At 33.0% G+C, this 21,311-nt stretch overlaps 1 long non-coding RNA gene across 5 annotated transcripts in view; it reads right to left on the bottom strand.

The window, feature by feature from the left end:
• Positions 1-21,311, bottom strand: part of LOC112651014 (uncharacterized) — a 176,170-nt gene that overhangs the window by 26,999 nt on the left and 127,860 nt on the right. For 4 of the 5 annotated variants that reach the window (XR_003130552.3, XR_003130548.3, XR_003130550.3 and 1 more), the window contains 4 exons: positions 11,808-11,892; positions 10,172-10,216; positions 8,844-8,946; positions 2,512-2,541 (listed from right to left, as the gene is read on the bottom strand). This is a non-coding gene — a long non-coding RNA (uncharacterized LOC112651014). Of the gene's footprint in view, positions 1-2,511; positions 2,542-8,843; positions 8,947-10,171; positions 10,217-11,807; positions 11,893-18,540; positions 18,665-21,311 lie in introns of all 5 variants that reach the window. The other variant, XR_003130551.3, reaches the window with a different exon arrangement.

The following is a 21,311-nucleotide window of genomic DNA, read 5'->3' as shown; positions in this document are numbered from 1 at the left end:
AGTTGGAGAAGGTTCTGCCTGCCTTATTCTGGACATTTAAAAAAAATGTTAATTTTCCATAAGGTTTCCATTCCTCATTTTTCCAACTGATTGAGTGGCTGTATGTTACCTCTGGCACTCACTCTGAAAGCTGGTCCATTCACATTATAAAAGAAAAAGATGCAGTCTCTTTTTGGTCATCTTATTTAATACTGCTTCACCCGGAAAGGATTAAATCATTCTAGGAACCAGGCTACAATCCAATCTTTTTCCCATTTACAATAAGCAAATTCAATTCCCCACATCTCTGTTTTAAAGGAAATTTAATTGTTAATGAAGTTGATGAGCTTATAGTTTGACACTTGGATGTTTCCTCCAGTGAACTAAAGATGATGAATCAATATTGATTTCTGTTGAACTGGACAAAATGTGAATATTTCATCAGGGATCAAACATTTTCGATTCACTCAATGACAGCATATGAAGATATGGATCTAATTTTAGGTAGCTCTTATTTAGCAAAAATTAACGAAATCAATAAAATTTTACAATCTCCATTAGAATATGAATTCTTTATATCTATTAGAAAATCTTATTGTAACGAATTAAGTCGGTAAATAGTAAAAACTTATACATTTTCCTTATTCAGTTACTAGCAATCTAATCAAAACTTCCAATATCTTTGCTCCAAAGCAAAGAAGTAATGTTTAGAATTAAAATCAATGTAGTAATATTACTTTTGATAATGTTGCTACTATTTTTAAACCTAAGAATCTTTAATAAAATAGTGTTTGGCTCAATCATTATAAAGTGTGAATCAATATTTAAGTCTTAGTTCTGGCATTGGAGTCACATATGGATTATAATATCAGTTCTGTGTCTTACCAGCTTAGTTTACATAATGTCTCTAAGCCTCGGTTATCTTCATTTGGAAAATGGAAGCTTGCCTTATAGAATTTTGCCAATGTTAAACAGAAAATATACATGTGTATCTTGTGTTTCTCTGTGGTGTGTGGAGGTGTGCTTTTGTGCATAAATCATATTGTCTGCTCAGGAGGTCTTATAAATATGTTCTCTGAAATATTTTTTTCTGTTTTGAATTATCTTTTTTGTTAATTTTATGAATATAATATTCACACCATTTTTAGTTATCAGAAGCCCCAATTTTGATGGATGTTGAATGATAGTACTTAAAAAAGCAATTTTTCCTTCACAATTAAAATAATACCTTATTTGAATTTACTTGAGAGGCTTAACATCCAAAAAATCCTTATATGCTGTGATCTTGAAGGCCCCCAATAACTGTGGAATATTAACATCATTTGTGCTTAAATAAACTCATTTCACATATTAAAAATGACTGGACATTTAGAGCCTATACCAATTTGATTACAGTTACAAGAAAGTGATGGGTCTGATTATAGAGACTACCTTTTCAACAGAACTTGGAAGTTCCTTGGAAAGGGATTAGGTAAATATGTTTGGTACACACTAGTAATAGTGAACTTGTGTCAATCCTCTCCTTACTTTTAGTGGGAGCTCCCTGAGCACCTAGACAATCAATCTCCTAGTCTTCCTTCAAATACCAGACACTCCTATGACGAAGTCCAGGGAAATTAAATGTAATCAGAATTTATGTGAGCAACTTCTGAATCTTGCTGTGAACAGAAATGTAGGTACACTCTCACTTTATTCTTGGTTATTTATTATATTTATGGTAAAAACCAAGAATGTATTTCTACATGTTGAAAGCTTTTCCAAGGTAAATTAGAAGCACCATCTTTAAACTGTATAGCCTTATGATGGTTTTGATGCAGAGACCTTGTTTCCAGATTCTAAAAAGAATGAAAATTTTGTTTTTGTTTTGTTTTAATGAAGATTTACTTATTTGAGAGAGAGGTGGGGGGAGTGAGGGAGGGAGGCACTGAGGGAAAGAGAGAATATCAAGCAGATTCCCTGCTAAGCATGAAGCCCAATGGGGCCTCGATCCCACAACACTGAGATAGTGACTTGAGCCAAAATGAAGAGTCAGCTACTCAACCAACTGAGCCACTCGGGTGTCCTGAAAAGAATGAAAGCTTAGCACATCTCACATCAACTATCTCAGCAGTACTGGGAGGGAATTGACTCAAGAATGTGATTTTGCTGGAGAGAACATGAGGCTTTTATTAAAACCAAATATGGAGATGAGAAGTTGTCTTTTAGTTAAAAAATACAAAGCAACAGATTTGTATTTTTGCTCAAATAGTTATTCTTTCAACTCTGCATGAAGTAGACTACAGAGTTTTAATTTTATCTAGGAAATGTCTTTGACCCTATTTATGGGCCAAAATAAACTGTCTTATATTTTTATTTTTTTCTGTTGGGGCTGCATCCTCTCTAGAGATGCAGAGAAGACAAATGCCTTTGCATACTAGATAAGTTTAGGTTTACAATCTACCTTCAGTCTATACCAATGCTAAAACAGTGAAAAAATAGCTTAACCACTTCAAACCTTACCTATCTAGAGTGTAAAATAAATAAAAGTATTACCTGATTAGGCATTCGTGAGTTTTCAATAAACTGAAAAGCATCAGAAATAATAAACATCACTCATCAAGAGCAAGGTTATATGCATTTTAATATTTGTATAAGAGTCCCAACTATGTCTAATGTTAACATAATGTAAGTCATATATATAATTTAAATTTTTCTATTAGACCTTAAAAAAACCCCACAAAATTAGTAACACTCTCTGTAACCCAATATACCCAAAGATCATTTCAACATGACTCAATATAAAAATTATTGAGATATTTTACATTCTTTTTTTTTATTCCTACCAAGTCTTTGTAATCAGTTATGTATATTATCCCTTATAGCACACTCAGTCTGGACTGGCCACATCCTAAGTATTCATAGCTGCATGTTACTAGTGGCTGCTATTTGGGACAGTACATGGTTTAATACACAGTAGTTATTCAAGGTGTGTGTTCACTGAACAGTGGCCCAACTTACAGATAAACTAGAGGATGATGAGACCATCCTCATAGCCAGTACTTTATTATACAGAACATGGATACACAATTTAAGTGGAATATATTACCCGCAGTATGTAATTATTGATAATGTGTAAGTGCTTTGTTATTTTGAACATAATCTTAATCAAAATGGATTTTAATGTATTAACTATGTATACATAGGATAATATGTTATTTTCTTAAAGTATAAATTGGAGGGCCAGATCTTGAGTGAGGTAATCAAATGGTTTTTCTAAACCTCGCAAGTAATTCTAAAATGGAAACTTTTCAATAAGCTCCAAAGGTATATTTCTTTTATTCTGTTAATTTCCATGCTTTATTTTGCCGATTTTTATTTATTTACGATAGGGACAGACTTATCATTTCATTTACAGATTTTGGAATTCTCTAACATATAAATTCAGAATCTCTATGTGTAATGCTTAACTTTAAAGCTTGTGCTAGCTGCAAAGTAATTGAAAGATCTTCCACACTACAGACACTACAAAATTGCTACCCCTGGCTCTGAACAATTCCATAATAAATACAAAAGAATATTAAAACATTTTTACTAGAAATATCTATTATCCCTCAGGGGTAAAAATTCACATAAAATTTCTTCAAATATTTGTGAAATTACATTTATTTTATCTTACTCTGGAGCTTTAGTAAATTCATTAAGACATAAAACACAAGTAAGGCATATGTTATAATTATTTGTGATCTATTTTATGAGAGGAATCAAAAGTCCAATTTAAGTGAAAAAAATTAGACCAATAAGAGGGCTCAATAAGTTAGCCTGTATAAAATAAAAATATAAAATAAATGCATTTGCTAAACACTATGAAATCAGTTTAGAACATAAAAGAAAAATATTCTATTGACAAAAATTAGTGGTAAAATGTTAGTATCTATGAATGACTTTCTGGCATTTCATGAATAAAGCCAAGAACAGAATAAAAACCCCAAAATGATATATATATTTAATAAGAGGAGATCACACTCTGTCCTTAGGTGAAGGACTAAATATTAGAGATTTTCATTATTTTTGAAATATTTTGGATATTTCAAAATGACTTAAAATAGAGGTTTTTGAAGTTCCTTATGAAAATAGCTAAGAACATAGGAAAAATTTTTAAAGGAAAAATTAATCTACCACATAATAATTTAATAGTGTCACATTTGTCCCAAAATACCAAGAAATATCCCTGACTTTGTATAGTTCAGATCCTACAGAGCATATTTTAGGTAAAGCTGATGTTCTCAGTGGAAAAAGGACGGGGTATTTCAGAAGCAGTGCTAGAATAGAATGATAAAGTTTTTCAAATTACTTTTCACCTCTGAGCCTATTCTTTAAGAGACCTTAGGTCTTTATGCTTAATGTAAAGGTAGTAGCAGAAGGCCTGGAGACCTGATAATTGTTGTCTGTTTTTTTTTTTTTTTTTCTTTTCCTTTTGTCTCTACCAGTCTTGAAGCTACTCCTAATAGCCAAGTGTTAGAAAAGCACAGCGAGCAAGCTACTTGAGTAAATTTGGTCAATAAATAGCTAACAGCCACGGTATAAGTAGCGGCTTGAAATGTGCTTGTACTGTTGGGTTTGCTCATTTGTGCTGCTACATTTTATCAGGAAAAGAACACGCTTCAGAGAACTGAAGTTACAGCTGTATGTTCAGTTTGCTACATTTAAAAAAATGAATGGGAAAAAAATTTTATCAGGAACATTTTTTCTGTATCTTTCAGGGAATACATGATTTTTTTTTTCTTTTTCCAATCTGTTAACGAGATGGCACATGTTGAATCTACCTACCCTGTGTTTTTGTAATAAACTCTATTCAATGATTGTATATATATATTTACTGGATTCCATTTGCTATATTTATTAAGTTTTACATTCATATCTGTAGGGGAGATTGATCTGTCATTTTCTATTATCTTAATTTCCTTGTGGCATAACAATAAAAAAAAATCCATCCCATAAAATGAGTTGGAAAGGGTTCATTCTTTCTCTCCTAAAGAGTTTGTGGAATATTTCTATGGTTTTTTCCTTAACTGTCTGGAAAAAATTATTGATGAAACTCATGGGTCTTAAGTCTTCTTTGTGGGAAGTTTTTTAATATGTTTTCAGATTCTCTAGTTGATACTAGCATATTTATATTGTCCATTTCTGCTTCTTTTAATCTCAGAAAAGTGTATTTTATGTAAGGATTTTTTCCATCAGATTCAAATTGTGGATTTTTGTGTGTAATTATTGCTTTACTGTTTGTGAAATCTGTAGTGCTACCCTTTTTTGCATTTTTGACAGAAAAATTTTTATTATCCTCTTTTTTCTTACCAGGCTTGCTAGGATTCAATGTTTAAAATCTTTTCAAAGAAATATCTTTCATTTTTTTGTGTGCTTATTTACAATTTCATTGATGTCTATTTTATATTCACTCTTTTACTTAAAATTTTGTCTCTTTTTTAAGCTAGCTTCTCTTGATGAAAGCTTAACTCACTGATTTTTTTTTGTCTTTCTTGTCTAATATAGCCTTTCAGACTATGCATTTCTCCCTAAGCACTGTATTATATCTTATAAAGTTTTGATATGTCAGATACATCATATCTTAATTATAATTTAGTTCAAATTATTTTTTGATTTTGATTTCACCTTTCTCTTGTTATATAGACTCTTATTTAAATTCCAGATTGTGAGATTTTTCTGCTTATTTTAAAGTTATTAAATCTCATTTTATTTAACTTTATTAAAACTCTTATAATCAGAGACCTATTTACTCTCAGTGATTTCAATTATTTGAAATTTGCTGCAGCTTTCTTTATTTTTCAATATATTGATGTCAGTAAATTTTTAAAATCAGATTGTGTCTAGACAGAGGTATTTTATTTTTCGTTTTTAACCTAAGTACCTTTTAAAAATTTTTCTTGCCAAACTTTTCCTGCTAGCACTCTCAGAACCATGGTGAGTAATAGTGATGAGAACTAGTACCTTTGTTTTACTCAAGATCTTAGGGGGAAAACATTTAGCCTTATACCATTAAATATGTTACCTGGAGTTTTTCATAGATAGTCTTTGTTGGGTTAGAGAAATTATCTTTATTCCTAGTAATTTTTCACAAAAGGATAATAGATATTCAGGAAATGCTTCAAATAGGTGAGAATCTATTGATATGATCATGTTGTTTCTGTCTTTATTATGTGTTAATTTAGTTAATTTTCAGATGTTAAACCAACCTTGCATTCATGAAATAACTCAATTGATGATGGGGTATAATCTTTTTTATATGTTGCTGAATTTAGTTAGCCTGGAACGAATAAATCTCTTAGCCACTGCTGAGGGGTTTTGCATATGGGTTTGGGGATATGCTTTCATTACAGTATACAACTCTGCCTTAGCCTTCACTTCCTACTTTCACAGAACCTCAAAGTAAACCAGAAATGAGAAATTAGGACATTTCAAAGTCTTTCCTGGACAAATTTACAGCCCTGAATATCCACATGTCCTTTTAGATAAACAGAAATATGTGACAAATTTTCAAAGCCTCTATGAACATGTTATTACTATTCCCTAGTTTCCTTTTAAATTTTCTGGTCAGCCTCCTGTTTGTCCTAAAAGGTGTTGACATCTAAGGCAGCTATCACTCACCACAGTTCTATTGAACACTTGTTGCTAATTGTTTCTGATAAATACCCTGAAGACAGTCCTGTTTGCCTTCAGTGACCTCTGAGTCAGGTTAAATAAAGACAAATCCTCTGAAAAGGATTTCTGCAGGGAACAAACAGGTCAAAGTAACAACTGTTTGGGCACCTGAGTGGCTCAGTTGGTTAAGTGCTTGACTTTTGATTTCAGCTCAGGTCATGATCTCAGGGCTGTGAGATAGAGCCCTGCATCAGGCTCTATGCTAGGCATGGAGCATGCTTAAAATTCTTGTTCTCTCTTCCTCTGCCACACCCTCTGCATGCTCTCTCTCTCTCAAAAAAAAAAAAAAAAAAAAAAAGTAACAACCGTCTGGGAATGGAGCTTCAAGGGAACTCAATGTGTTAGACCATATGACCTAAGGTTTAAACCACTTATACTGTGTTCTGTCTTTTCCTTCTTTCTGGTTTCTCTGTCTCAGTATGGTTGTTTTTATTCATGTGCCTTGTACCTCACAAATGCTGTGTTATGCTATAAACAATATATGATTAAACTATCGAGTTGTTAATTTCAAATATTTGTCAGCTCTAAAATATTTGAGGATGATGATGATTTAGATTCTATTAACTGGTGAAAATTTCCATTCTTTTGTCTCAGTTGACTTTTTTCTCTATTTTGAGCATATTAATCATAATTATTATAAGTTGGATGCCTGGGTGGCTCCATGATTGAGCATCTGCCTTAGGCTTAGGCCTGAGTCCTGAGATCGAGTCCCACATCAGGCTTCCTGAGAGGAGCCTGCCTCTCTCTCTCTCTCTGTGTTTCTCATGAATAAATAAATAAAATCTTTTAAGAAATAATTATTATAAGTTTCTCATCTGCTAACATCAATATTGATCATCTATTCATCTATTTCTACTATCTATCTTATTCTTTATGTTATTTATCAGATAGCCATAATCTTCCATGGTTTTTGGTTTTGTTTTGTTTTTGGGGGGGTTGTTTTTGTTTTTACTTTTCATGTCCTTTTAAAAAAGAAACATTTACTGATGTAGAAGTTGCACACTGAAAAATTCATCCTTCTCTTGGTGTTTAATCATTTGGCAGATACTGTATATAAAAAAAGTATAGAGGTTGCAAATGGTAATGTATCCTTTACCAGAGATAATTCTGCTTTTCCTTTTCATGTTTGGTCCTGGCCATGTTCACCCAATTTAGGATAAAGCTCATTTAGAGCAGGGTGAAAGTTTCAGAACACTCAGTCACTTTTTTTTAAAGACTTTATTTATTTATTCATTAGAGACACAGAGAGAGGCAGAGACATAGGCAGAGGGAGAAGCAGGCACCATGCATGGAGACTGATGCAGAACTTGACCCAGACCCTGGGATCATGCCCTGAGCTGAAGGCAGATGCTCAACTGCTGAGCCACCCAGGTGTCCCTCAGTTACTTTTGGTTAATCATCATTACACTACAACTTTGTAGTCCTTCAGGACTTTTAATTGAGCATCTTATGGGTCTTTGTCTATATTGAAAGACTATGAAGGTTTAGTTCTTGTTGAGTCAATTTTTAAGGGTTTTCTCTTTAACTTCTGCTGAATAATATTTCAAAATTTGGCAAGTGTCTTGTGAGGAGTTTCCTCCTTGGTTTTGAGGGCTCCCCCATCCTCTGACTTGATCATACTGCACACAGCAAACACAAAATCTCCAGTGGTTTCTATGTCCTACAGCACCTACCTTCTGACACTGGACTTGGAATCTTCATCTGAGACCCAAATCAGTGCTCCTACATAATATTGGCTGTATATTCCAAGTGTGAATTCACCACTCATTCCAGCTTCCTCATCTGGCTTATTTTTTGCTTTTACTTAAATCCAATTTATTTTTCACAGGGGAAGTTCTTAAACTCTGAATCAAGTCTATGAGAGATTTCTCTTTCCTTCCCAGAGTTTTCCTCCTGACTCCTTAGACCAGCAATGAGTCTGACAATTCGATCAAGATAGAGCAGGGGAAACCAGGATTATATATAAGTCCTCAAAAATCCTCAGATTTGATCATTCCAGAACCACATATCAGTTAAAAGATTTGCAGATTTCCCTTTCTCTATCTACCAACAGTCCACTGTCTCATCCTAAGCCTATGCTCACATCTGGAAATTCACCCTGAAAAGCAGCTGCCTATCTATCAGCTCACCCCTGAATGGTTGGTTCTAGCCCCAATGTGGTTTTAGTTTACCTAGTCTTCTTAGACTCCACAGGTACCTCATGTCTTTGAAAGTATAACTTGTCTGTTTCTTGTCATCAGCATTAGAACACAGAAAACTTCCAAAGAGAAAATGCTGTATAAAAAGAAATACAAATAGCATATTCCAATGATAAAATAATACATCTCAGCATAAAACAAGAAATGCAAATAAATCAGTAATATGTCATCCCCCATCTATTAAACTAGCAAAATAAAATGAAAAGGAAAGAATATTTCCTGCTGTTATGTATGAGAATCTGTAAAACTCAAAATAATAAAGCAAGCATATTTTAAGAGCTAAATAGGTTTGTATTCAAGTCAGTTATTACGACTCAAAAATTCTTAGAAAGTAATCTGATAACTATAAACATATTTTCTTATGAGCACCAAGGTGGCTTAGTTGGTTAAGCTTCTGATTCTTGATTTTAACTTAGGTCATGATCTCAGGGTCCTCAAATCAATACCCAGGTCAGGCTCTGTGCTAAGCATGGAATCTGCTTGAGAGTGGCCCCTCCCTGGCTCATGCTCTCTCACTTTCTCTCAAATAAATAAATAAATCTCAAAAAGAATACTCTCTTACAAGAATTATCATTATGTAGTTATTTAAAATACTGAAAAATTTATAAGAACCTAAATGCACAGAGTGCTTAAATCAATTATGCATTTTTATAAAGTGATTATCATACTACTAAAATGGTGTTTTCAAGATTTTTGTAATGTCATAGAAAAATACTTGCCATGTAATACTTATTTTGAAACATATTAACCCTATAATAATTTTAGTAAAAAATGCAATAGCACCTTATATCTAAAATCAAGCTGCCCAAAGAAAACAAGAAGCTGTATTTATATAATAATATACTAACAGTGTTTGCTTTTTTATCTTGCGATTATAGATTCCTCATTATACTTTTTCTCTAATTTTCAAGTTTTCTGCAATAAGGTATGTATTGCTCTTGAAATGAGAAAAACCATAAAAAATTACATTAAAATAATTTGGAAGATTTCAATACACATTTGACAGTTTCTGATATGTATTTAAGGCCAATTATATATACTTATGTCTAATACATTTTGTAGGAGCCTCAGAGCTTAAAAAATATGCAACTGACAGGCAGAAAAATGAGCAAATATATTTTTATATTATACATACTTTTTCATTTTTATAATAGTGATTCTCTTGATTTGGGTTAAGCTTAAACTATGAAACTTTCCTTGCAAAAGAAGGCATATCTATTCTAGTATAATATTTTTAAAAAGATAAAAAATTGATGCAGCTCTAGTATGAACCTTGAATCCTACCCACTGAATTGCTTTACCTGCTTTAAGCAGTTCCCAAGGAACCTCCCAGGCAAGTATAGTATCTGTGAGGAAAGAATAAATAACACTAAGTTTAGAGTAACATTTTTATAGAAAGAAGTTTAGTAAATGTCTTATTTATTTGTGATCTTACCCTACTTGTTAGAATTGTTCTACTTTACCAGATAATATTCTATGAAGGTAATACAAATGCTAAAAATTATAGGTTGCATTAGATAGTTAAAAATAATTTTAATATAATGACTCAAAGCATGTTTTATTTTATAATAGAATTATAACTTAAACTTACTTCAAAATATGCACATAGATCTTTTTACTCATAGTATTTAGATTTGTGATGGTAATAAAAAAGAAATTAATTTAAACCCTGAACTGTTGACAATGTTATCAGATTAAATAGTCTACATATGTCTTTTTATATAATTCTAACATCAATAATATGAGACAGAAGCCACTGACCATTTGCTATGAACCCGTTTTATGAGAACATTGAATTTTAGAGAAATAAAGTAAATGACAGTAATAAATGACCAAATTGGAATTTTGTCATAAATGTTCTAAGATACAGCACTCTCAACCCTGTGCTTTCTGCCTCCCCAACTCAAACTTATAAGCACAGTTTTCTGTTTTTTTTCAGAGACAATTTTTTTTAATTTAAAAAATTTTTAATTTTTTTTAATTAAAAAAATAATTTTTTAAAAAATTAATTTGCCTTATTTTTTTACTGATGGTTCTCATTGGGATTTTTAGCATGAAACAGACGGTACACTTAAGTTGGAAGAATTCAAAGAGCTTAAAAAGGGGGGCCATTTTGAAAGTGTGGCCAGAGTATAGGGAAACCTCAGGAGATCCTGCATTATTACAGGGCTAACAACAGCTGTTGTCACTCTCCTGAGACCTGAAGCAATGTGGAGAAAATAGTTGCTTACCCCCACCCAGTAACAGATCATGATGGAAACAAGGTCAATTTGAGAGAACTGTGACTTTTAACCCAGAGACATAGCCATGTTGAAATGACCCTACAAAGAAGTGTGATTTCATTAATCATCCTGACCTATTCAAGTGTCCAACTGGTTGGATACAAACTGAAGCCAGCACCCAAGTGTTCAGTAGAGGTAGGAATGGGTGGGAAGCACTTCTGTAGGAACAAAGGTATTGTCTGCACACACATGCAACTGAATGAAAATAATTCTTACATAGTAACTTCTAATTTTTGGAATGTAATATTACAAATTTTAAATACATCAAAATAAATTTTATATTTTACTCTTCTCAAATAACATTTTAATTAAAGTGCTGATATTTCTTAGTTTTATTTCAATGAGAATTTTATATTCAAATAGATCAGCCTTATAGAAATCAGTGAGAAGATAACTTAGTAAATGTTTTATTAATCTTTAGCAAAATTAGTCTGATTTACTTAGTATTAAGCAAAAATGACAGTGGAATTTTTAGCACAAAGATTTTTACTGTGCCACCATTTGTGATATAAAAGTTATTAAAAATATTTTAATTATTCACATTTTGAGTGCAATCACATAAGAGGTCAACATTAATGGCTAAATGAGGTAAATATCCAATACTAATGATAAAATATTGCATGCATAACACAAAATATGAAAAATTAATGCTTACTGTATGCAGGGCACTGCCAAAGCCTCTCCATCCATCATGTTAGTGCTTCTACCTTAGGTCCTCCGAGATACATGGTGCTATTAGCCTTATTTTAAGAGAGGGAAATGAGGACTTAGACTTAATGATTTGAGCACATATAACTTATTCATTCATGTCTTCATTATTTGAAATATTGTGATTCTGAACTATGAGCAACTTGAAGACAAGGACTGTGTCATTCATCGTTGCATTTCTTTCTACCTGCAGTGCTTGGTACATTAGAATGAATGGCACTTTCCATCGAGAAATGGCTCATGCTTTTCAGAGGCGAAGAACGTATTTTCTAGAGTGGAGGATCTTCATGGAATCAGGCAAAACCTGACACACTTGACTAAAGTTTCTTGGGATGTTTGGAGAAGCTCAGCATCTGCCACATGGTGAAAGTTAAATGAAAGGACTGAAGTGGACCTTTCCTAAGATTTAGTTTGAGGCTTGCTCAATGCTCCTTGCTTGGAGTCCTTCCCCATATGAATGGGCCTAAGGTCTCAGGAGGTGATGTTTCTTCCTGCCATCAATCTATTTTAACACAGACCTGTAACTTACTTCCTTGAGGGGAAATGAAACTGGACAAAAATACACAGGCCCTGTATAAAGACGAGACTGGGAATCACCACTGGATGGAGCCCTCAGTGTGTGAGCTTGCTCCTGCTGTGAGAGTGGTTTCCACAGGACACTCACAAAACAGTTGCCATTTTAGGAAATAAGGTGGACTATCTGAGAACCCTTCCTTTTATCTGCTTACAATTAGCATCCTAGATAATGGTGATGGAGAACCTCCAGGAAAGGCAGGTAGTTCTGGTTCTCTTATAACTTGCAAGAACTTAACATATGATAAGAACATCACTGGCATGAGCACGGCCTTTAAAGATAAAGGCTATTCCTGAGTTGCAGAGTTAATACACATTGAATTAAACATATGGAACCAGGATACAAGGAACATGGAATTAATTTAATCCTTGTTCTAAAATGGCTAAACTCTGAGTAGCCAATGGTGAGAAAAAATGGCAAACACTTTTATAGTATTTATGATGGGTCATACTTTCTCCAAGATTTTAGCATTTATTAATTTACTTCCTCTTCAAAACATGAAGTTAGTATTAATCTTTACCTCCTTTTAACAAAGGAAGAAGCCAAACACAGAAGATTGCAGGATTTGCCCAAGATTACCCAAATAGTTTGTAGTGGGACTGGTGGGATTCATACGAAACAAATTCCTAAGTCTGTGTTTTTGCACACTGTGAGATTACTTCTCAAATACCTTTCCTTCGAGATGGGATCCCAAGTCCCAGTGTGGAAATATGCTTTGTGTCCTTTGTTGAATAAGAGCGCCAGTAAGAGGCAATATCTGAGGAAATCTTCTGGTGTATAAATTACCCAGTGGGTAATTTATCCACAGAAATCACATAATGACCAATGGCCAAATCCTAAGTTTTACAAAAATGTTAATTAAAAGTCTTCTTTAAATTTTCGGAAGACTCCCATACATTTCCAGATAACCAATTTCTCTGGAACTGTGTCCTCATTCAAACTGAAGCACTCCTTGTGTTCAGTAAGTGCCATTTTTTTTAAACCTGTACTATTTAAACATTAAGATGTTTATCAACATACATACATACAATATGTATCATACATATAATATAAACTAATAAGTGACGTAACCACTATTGGACAATAGTAGTGTATCATATGAATGAGTGATTGATGTATGTGATAGAAGATACTTATCAAGTTCCCACTGTATGCCAGGTACTCTTCTAGGCACTTAACATGAATTGACTCATTTGACCCTCTCAATGATACCACGAGACATGTAATACTCAATCTCTATCATTTAGGTAAAGAGAAATTACTTAAGACCCCAACTGGAAAGTGGGAGAACTAAGATTTGAGCTTCAGCAGTCTTATTCTGACCCGTGAAACTTTATGCTATGATATGTTTTTGATGATTTAAAATTTTATATCTTATACATTTAAATCAGTAAAAAGCATATTTCCTGTGCTAGAGTTTCTGAAACAACTGTGAGTCCTTTGAAGGAAAGAACCAAGTTCTATTAATAGCTGCATCTCCATTCCCTCCTAAAGCCTGCTGTATGTACATCAGGTTTTTCTTTTTGAATAAATGACTGGGGGAATAGATAAAATAATTGAGGGATTATCAAACTTGAGGGTTATCAAATTGTCAACAATAAGATTCATAATAACAAAAGATAAAACAGGAATAAACCACAGTTATTATGCTTTAAGAAAATTATCAGAATTCCTTCATTAATTATTTCAGGAGTCTTTGGGAATTTTTGCATTTTTCCTTGTTTGTATGGAAATAATAATATCTGACCTATCTCATAGGGCTAAGAATGTCCAGGCATTAACACCTGTTAAATAGGATTTATTTTTATTTTTTTAAAAGATTTTACTATTTATTTTATTGAGAGAAAGAGAATGTGAGTAGGGCGAGGGGCAGGGGGAAAGAGAGTCTCAGACAGACTCTGCTGAGGATGGAGCCTGATGTGGGGCCCGATCTCATGACTCTGAGATCATGACCTGAGCCAAAATCAAGAGTGGGACACTTAACCAAATGAGCTGCTCAGGTGCCCTCAAATGTGATTTAGACTGTAAACTATTCCTCCAAATTAAGAAATCAATACAACGCACCTGAAAAATTGCTTTCTAAACTTACATGATATTGTTTATATACTTTTCAGTAAGCATATGATAGATAAATAGTGATGGATGATTGCATAGATAGAACAAAAACAACAGAAGTTATATGGAATATTCCAATAATTAATTGTAATAAGCTTGTATACTGTCAATATCTCCCTTACCTCATTAAGTAATACATCTTATTCAAATGCAAGAATTCTAATATAATTTTTGTTGCTCTTTATTATTTAAAAGTCTTTCTTGCTCGGGCTTCTATATATGTGATGCCTTTCTTAGGGCTTTATTGATAGTTCAGAGTCCATTATCCTGTAAACATTATTTAAAACCTAATCTAAGCCTACTTACTTTTTCTAACTAACCTTCTATTTCCTGCTCACTCTCTCTTATCCTACACCTCAGTACTTAGAAGAGTATGCATCAACTAAACATTTTCCCATACTGCCTCTTTCCAGACATTTTGGAAAAGAGGAAACACAACTATTTCTCTCTCTGCTTCCATACCCACCCCCCACCCCCTGCCTTTCCAAGTGATGCTTATTTATTCTGGTCTTTCTTAATTCATATGCTAGTTCCAAAAATAAGACAAAATTTTCCTTTTTTCTCAGTCCAGTGATAAATTAGTAGGTGATGCACTGTTTCTTATAGAAGTTTTCTAAAGCTTTCTATGCAAAGCTTTCTAGAAGTCAAATATATTTTTATAGTATTTTCCTCTTCTATACAATTACTTATTCCCTCTTATAACTTCAATAGCTGAAAAAGCACAGTTCCCCAACATAGAAATGAGTTTAAAATACGTGAGGTTAAAAAAAAAAAAAAGCTATCTATCAAGTTTATGCATTTGCTTTTGTGTGAAGCAGTGTAAAAAAAAGATTTTTATGCAAGAAATAATTTTGATTTAAAAATTGTTAAATTGAAAGCTGATATTATGTTCATTGTTGAAAAAAAGTTCCTTCACAGCCATTTTGTATGATGAAGAGGTTTATGTTTCAAGAGTAGGAAAATGAATACTTGGAACCTCAATTGTAAATTGAGAAATTGTATTAAATATTAAATGATTTTTCTTCTTTTGTAGAGAGAAAAATGCATCAGAATTTATTGCAGTCATTAAATAATGCATTAAAGTTACATTAAAGAACTTAGTTTTCCTTCATCCAAAGTCTGCAATACTCCAAACTTTGGGTCCAAAAACTTCCCTCAAGGCACATTTAGGCTAAACATTCATATCATCATAGCATCAGTAATGTGATTTTTAAAAAAATATTTGACTCAAACAAGGGCAAGTACAATAACACGGCAATTAACAAATTAAAAAAAATGAACTGAAGGCAAACAACAGTAAGAATGATCAAGCTGATGGATTTGATTAGTTAAAAAATGCCAATTACTGAAAAGTGTGCAGAGTATAAAAAAAGAATTAAATGGTAAGCCAGGTTTCTTAGAATTACAGATGCAAAATATTTTTTTTATATTGTCTTTTTGTTTCTTTATGGTATTTTCTTAAAAGTTCATGCAAAAACTCTTAGGTAAATCAAATCATAATATTGTCTCAGTCTACGTTATACTTATAGTAATATACTCTCACACACAAAACAAATTTTGGCTTCATAATAAAATAAAAATGAGGGACACCTGGGTGGCTCAGTGGTTGAGCGTCTGCCTTTGGCTCAGGGCATGATATCCTGATCTTGGGATCGAGTCCCACATCAGGCTCCTTTCGGGGGAAGTCTGCTTTTCCCTCTGCCTATGTCTCTGCCTCTCTCTCTGTATCTCTCATGAATAAATAAAATCTTTAAAATAAAAAATATAAATAAAAATGAGAAAAGGGAGTTTTTATAAAAGTTTGTCTTGAAAATAAAAAGCATAACTCTTCTGTATTACACTAATAGGCATGCTCAAATTACATAGCTCTCTGGAAGGTCTGTGCAGAACTCCTTTGTTTGGTGCAATCTAAGCAGTGCTGACTTGTCCTCAGGCTGGCCACAGCCAACAGGCAGCCCCAACTCTGCTCCTAGGGAGGACCAGTCTACCAGACATTACAGGCCCAGCTCCAGGTGTGCCTAACCATCCCAAAAGAAATCGTGACAAGTAATAGCCCACTTTCTAGTGACTACTGATTCATAGAATCATTTGGCTATTTTCAACGATAAAAAAGAAAAAAAAATACAATAGTTACATTAGCTTAAAATGGAAACAAACAAAAAGCCAAGAGAGTGACGATCAAGAGTAAGTGTATTGTGTTCTAGGCTTAGCTCCTTCAACCATTAGGACAGTTCTAAAGATTTAAGAAGACAAAAGAAATTGTAGCCAATACATTCTTAATGGTGTGTTGATCATAGGAAATAAATTACCAAGTGTGAGATACACCTCCATGGAGACCATGCTAAATGGCCTCGTATAGATCGACTTCTATTAGCATTTCCACCACCACATGTATATCCAGCATCAGGAGGCTTAGGGATGGTGGAGGGGAGATGGGGTTAGGACACAGAAGTAAAAAAATAAATAATGCTTGTTTATGAAATGAAGGTAAAAACAAAAGCAACAATTGCTATTTCTTTGAACAAGCTTCAGAAAGATGATTTTTCTAATTTTTGCAAATATGACATATTTATTTCAACATGTGCAGCATTCCCCCAGCGATAAATTGAAAAAATCACTAAAAAAGGCAAACACTCTTCTAACAACACAGAAATATATTTTTCTATTCTCTTCCCATGCTCTTGCTTTTCCACAAAAGTAACCTCTATAAACGGTTCACACTCATCCTTCTTTTCCTTCTCTATGGACTCAAACACGCACGTGTACTGATGGGTATGGTTCGTTAGGATTAGTATTTGCATATAAATACAGAATGACTTTCAATAATTCATATACACACGGTCTATTGAGCTATAGATTTCTGTTCATATCAAGCTATTTTATACTTTTATGGACTTTCACATTATTCCAGTATGCACATCCCATAATTTATTAATCATTATCCTAGTATTTAGTTTCTAATTTTTCATATAACAACGGTGCAGTAACACCAAATATACATCTGCGTGTATTTATGAATATTTTTGTATGGTAGACATAAGTGTGCACATTTTCAATTTCGACAGATTACTGTCAACTCGTCAACTTTGAAAGCTGTACCAGGCAAAAAAGTGGTACCAATTTATATTTCCATCAGCTATGTGTGAGAGTACCAATTTTAGCAGATTGCTTTATCATTGCAATTTTTTATATTTTCATTTTCAGTCCCATCATCTAATTAATAAAATTGAAATCTTATGGTCACATTTATTTGAATTACTGGTTACAAATGAGACTGTTTTAACAATTTTTTAAAAAGATTTTATTTTAGAGAGCAAGAGGGAGAGCATGAGTGTGGGCAGGGGCAGAGGGGGAGATGAATCTCAAGCAGACTCCTCTCTGCCCATGGAGCCTGGCTCAATCTCAGGACTTTGAGATCATGACCTGAGTGAAATCAGGAGTGAGACACTTAACCCACTGAGCCACTCACATGCCCTGAGAATAATCTTTTATAAGCTCATTGGTCATTAGCATTTTTTAACTGGGAATTATGCTTTTGTCCTTCATTATTTTTTTCAATTGTTATCCTTTTTTCCTCAGGAATTATAGAGACTTTATATACAAATATTAAACATTTTATTGCAATATATGTATTTTTCAATATCTTTTACCTATAATTAATTATATATTATATATTTATATATATAATATTATATATTTCATGTAGACAAGGTATATAAATTCAGGTTTAATTTTCTATCTCATTTAGGAATGAGATAATATAGACTTCTCTTATACGTTGGATTATTGCCCAACTCTTGTTCATCTGGTTCCGGCAAACTGTTTCCAAGAAGGAAATCACCTTGACTCTATATGATTCAGGTGGGCGGACTCCACTCTGACTCCAAGGATTAGCATAAGTAGTGGACTTGGCAGGTGAGTGAACTGCATCCCAAGACTCGCAGAGGTGGAACACATGACCCAGGCTACATGAAAGTAAGGGAAAACTCACCTGGGGATGATTGCTGTTGCATTGGATAAAGAAAATAAATCACATCTTCATTGGAGTCTTCATCTAGTTGCATCTAAGCCTTGATCTTTCTATGACTATCTTGTTGACCTTCAGTAGAACTTGCCTGAAAAATCCCACACAAAGGAAAGCAATGCAGAAAGATGTGGAGAAACATTTCTGATGCCCTGCAGGTACTAGTATCCAGAGTGCTGAAATCCCAGGCAAGCTTGGTACTTGTCAGGTATGTGAATATGTTCCTAAATTGTTACATTTTTGAAGTTTGAATAGTTTAATTGGAGGGAAGGTGGAGGAAAGGCCTAACACATTTTCCATCCAAATATAATTGTTTAAAAATCTCCTACATTCTCTGTGTAGTTTCATATACTTAATAGATTTCTCACTATATTTACAATATAATGTCATTGTAAAAATATTAAGCAATAAAAACCTAAGTGAGAAAGTAAAAAATGTTCTCAATAGCCCAAAAGAAGTATTATTAATATTTTTATAACTTTTTAAAAATATATCCTTCTAGATAAGCCCCAAACTCCCATCCACCCACATATTTTCACATATCTAACCCTAGGAATTTTATTTTTTAGTTGGAAAATGGACATTCTTGTTCTTATAGCATTTTGATATTATTTTTACTTACATCCCTTTCACCTTTTTTCCCCTTCTCTACCTACTGTGTAACAAATGTTAACCTGATGTGTACTTTTCTCCATGTTCATAATGTCATTATTGATATACGTAAGCACACATAAAATGAATTTCTTCTATTTTTGTGTATAAATGGGTAACATTATACACATTTCTCTGCATCTAGCTCTTCTCACATTAATTGTATCTAAGGAATTCTCTGATTACTGATGTAAATTTTTATTTTTCATATATTATACCTGAGTACTTAGCACTGCAATTTATTTCCAAATCTGTTGCCTATACAAGAGATAACTTTTTGTCTCTTATTTCAATTTGTATATGTGTTTTAAATTTTAGTAGGTACATTTGAGGTTGCTTTTCCAAAAGACTGAAAGAAATACATTTTCATGAGTAGTCAAGAGCAAGCCACTTTCCCCACATCAGCTGCATAAGTAGATGTCACCACTTTTAATAACTATTATCAATATAAATATTGGGCCATTTCCTAGTTACTTCTGTATTTTCTTAATATGGAAATTGAACATATTTACATATATTACATTTTGAATTGAAAAATAATGTAGGGAATCCCTGGGTGGCTCAGCGGTTTAGTGTCTGCCTTCGGCCCAGGGCATGATCCTGGAGTTTCGGAGTCGATTCCCGCGTCGGGCTCCCTGCGTGGAGCCTGCGTCTCCCTCTGCCTGTGTCTCTGCCTCTCTCTCTCTGTGTCTTTCATGAATAAATAAATACAATCTTTAAAATATATATAATGTAAATATACTGATATCCTTTACAAGTTTTAGTTGTGATTGTCTTAAGAGTCCTAGACCTTTAGTTTTTTACTTTTTTTTTTAAGATTTTATTTATTTATTCATGAGAGTCACACAGAGAGAGGCAGAGACATAGGCAGAGGGAGAAGCAGGCTCCATGCAGGGAGCCGGACGTGGGACTCGATCCCAGGACTCCAAGATCACACCCTGGCGGAAGGCAGACACTTAACTGCTGAGCCACCCAGGATCCCTACTTTTAAAAATACATATATTAAAATGTATTAAAATTTTTAATACATATATTTTTAATGTGTTAAAATATAATTTTTATATTTTATTTTTTAAAGACATATATTTTATTTGGCAAAAGTCAAACTATTTTTGAAAACATGTTTAGCATTCTACATTTTTGAAAACATGTTTAGCATTCTACATTCTTACCAGTAGTTAGTATGATTTACAAATATTCAACAATCTTGCCACTGATTAGTTTGGTGAGGCTTTTTGATTTTAGGCATTCTAGGAGATGTAGAGTAGGATCAATTTGTGATTTTAATTTGCAGTTTTTTAATAATGATTGATGAAAGACATTTCAAATCCTTATTTGCACTTATAGTTCTCCCTTAGCAAACAAAAATATATTCAAATATTTTGTCTAACTTCTACTCAAGTTGTCACTTTTTTTATTATTGAGGTTTGCTATTACTTTATATAGTCAGAATAGTTCTTTATCAGATATATGATTATTTTTCCCAGTTGTGACTTATCTTTGTGTTAGTAGAAACTTTCAAAAACCAGTTATTATTTTTTATAAAACATAACATTGTTTTATTCAGTTATTACACTTCTAGGAAATCTTAGCCCAATGCTAGATCACAAACATTTTCTTTTCTACTCTCTTCCAGAAGTCTGGGATACATATTTAGGTCCACAATCTATATTATGTTAATTTTTGTTAAGACTCAAGGTGTGAATTATGACACTTCTTATATATTGTTGGATTTAATTTACTAAACTCCAGCCATCTTGTCCTGGACCTTTCTCTGTGGGAAGGATTTCAACTATAGATAATTGATATATGGCTATTTGTGTAATATATTTTCTTCTGGAATGACCTTTGGTAATTTCTGTCTTTTAATTTGTTCACTCCATCTAATATTTAAAGTGGGTGTTTTGAAAGCAGAATATAGTTAGTTATATATTCTAATATAGTTAGTTATTCCCTTTTTATCCATGTTTATAATCACTGTGTATTAATAGTTTATGTCATTTAATATGATCATTGCTGTAGTTGGTTCTAAGTCTATTATTTGCTCTTTGTTTCTCTATGTCCTGTTTATTCCTGTTCCATTTTTT

Source organism: Canis lupus, chromosome 16 (assembly GCF_003254725.2).
Source record: "Canis lupus dingo isolate Sandy chromosome 16, ASM325472v2, whole genome shotgun sequence".
Lineage (NCBI taxonomy): Eukaryota > Metazoa > Chordata > Mammalia > Carnivora > Canidae > Canis > Canis lupus.
Note: the sequence above shows the minus strand (reverse complement) of the source record. Positions and strands in the feature narration are given on the sequence as shown.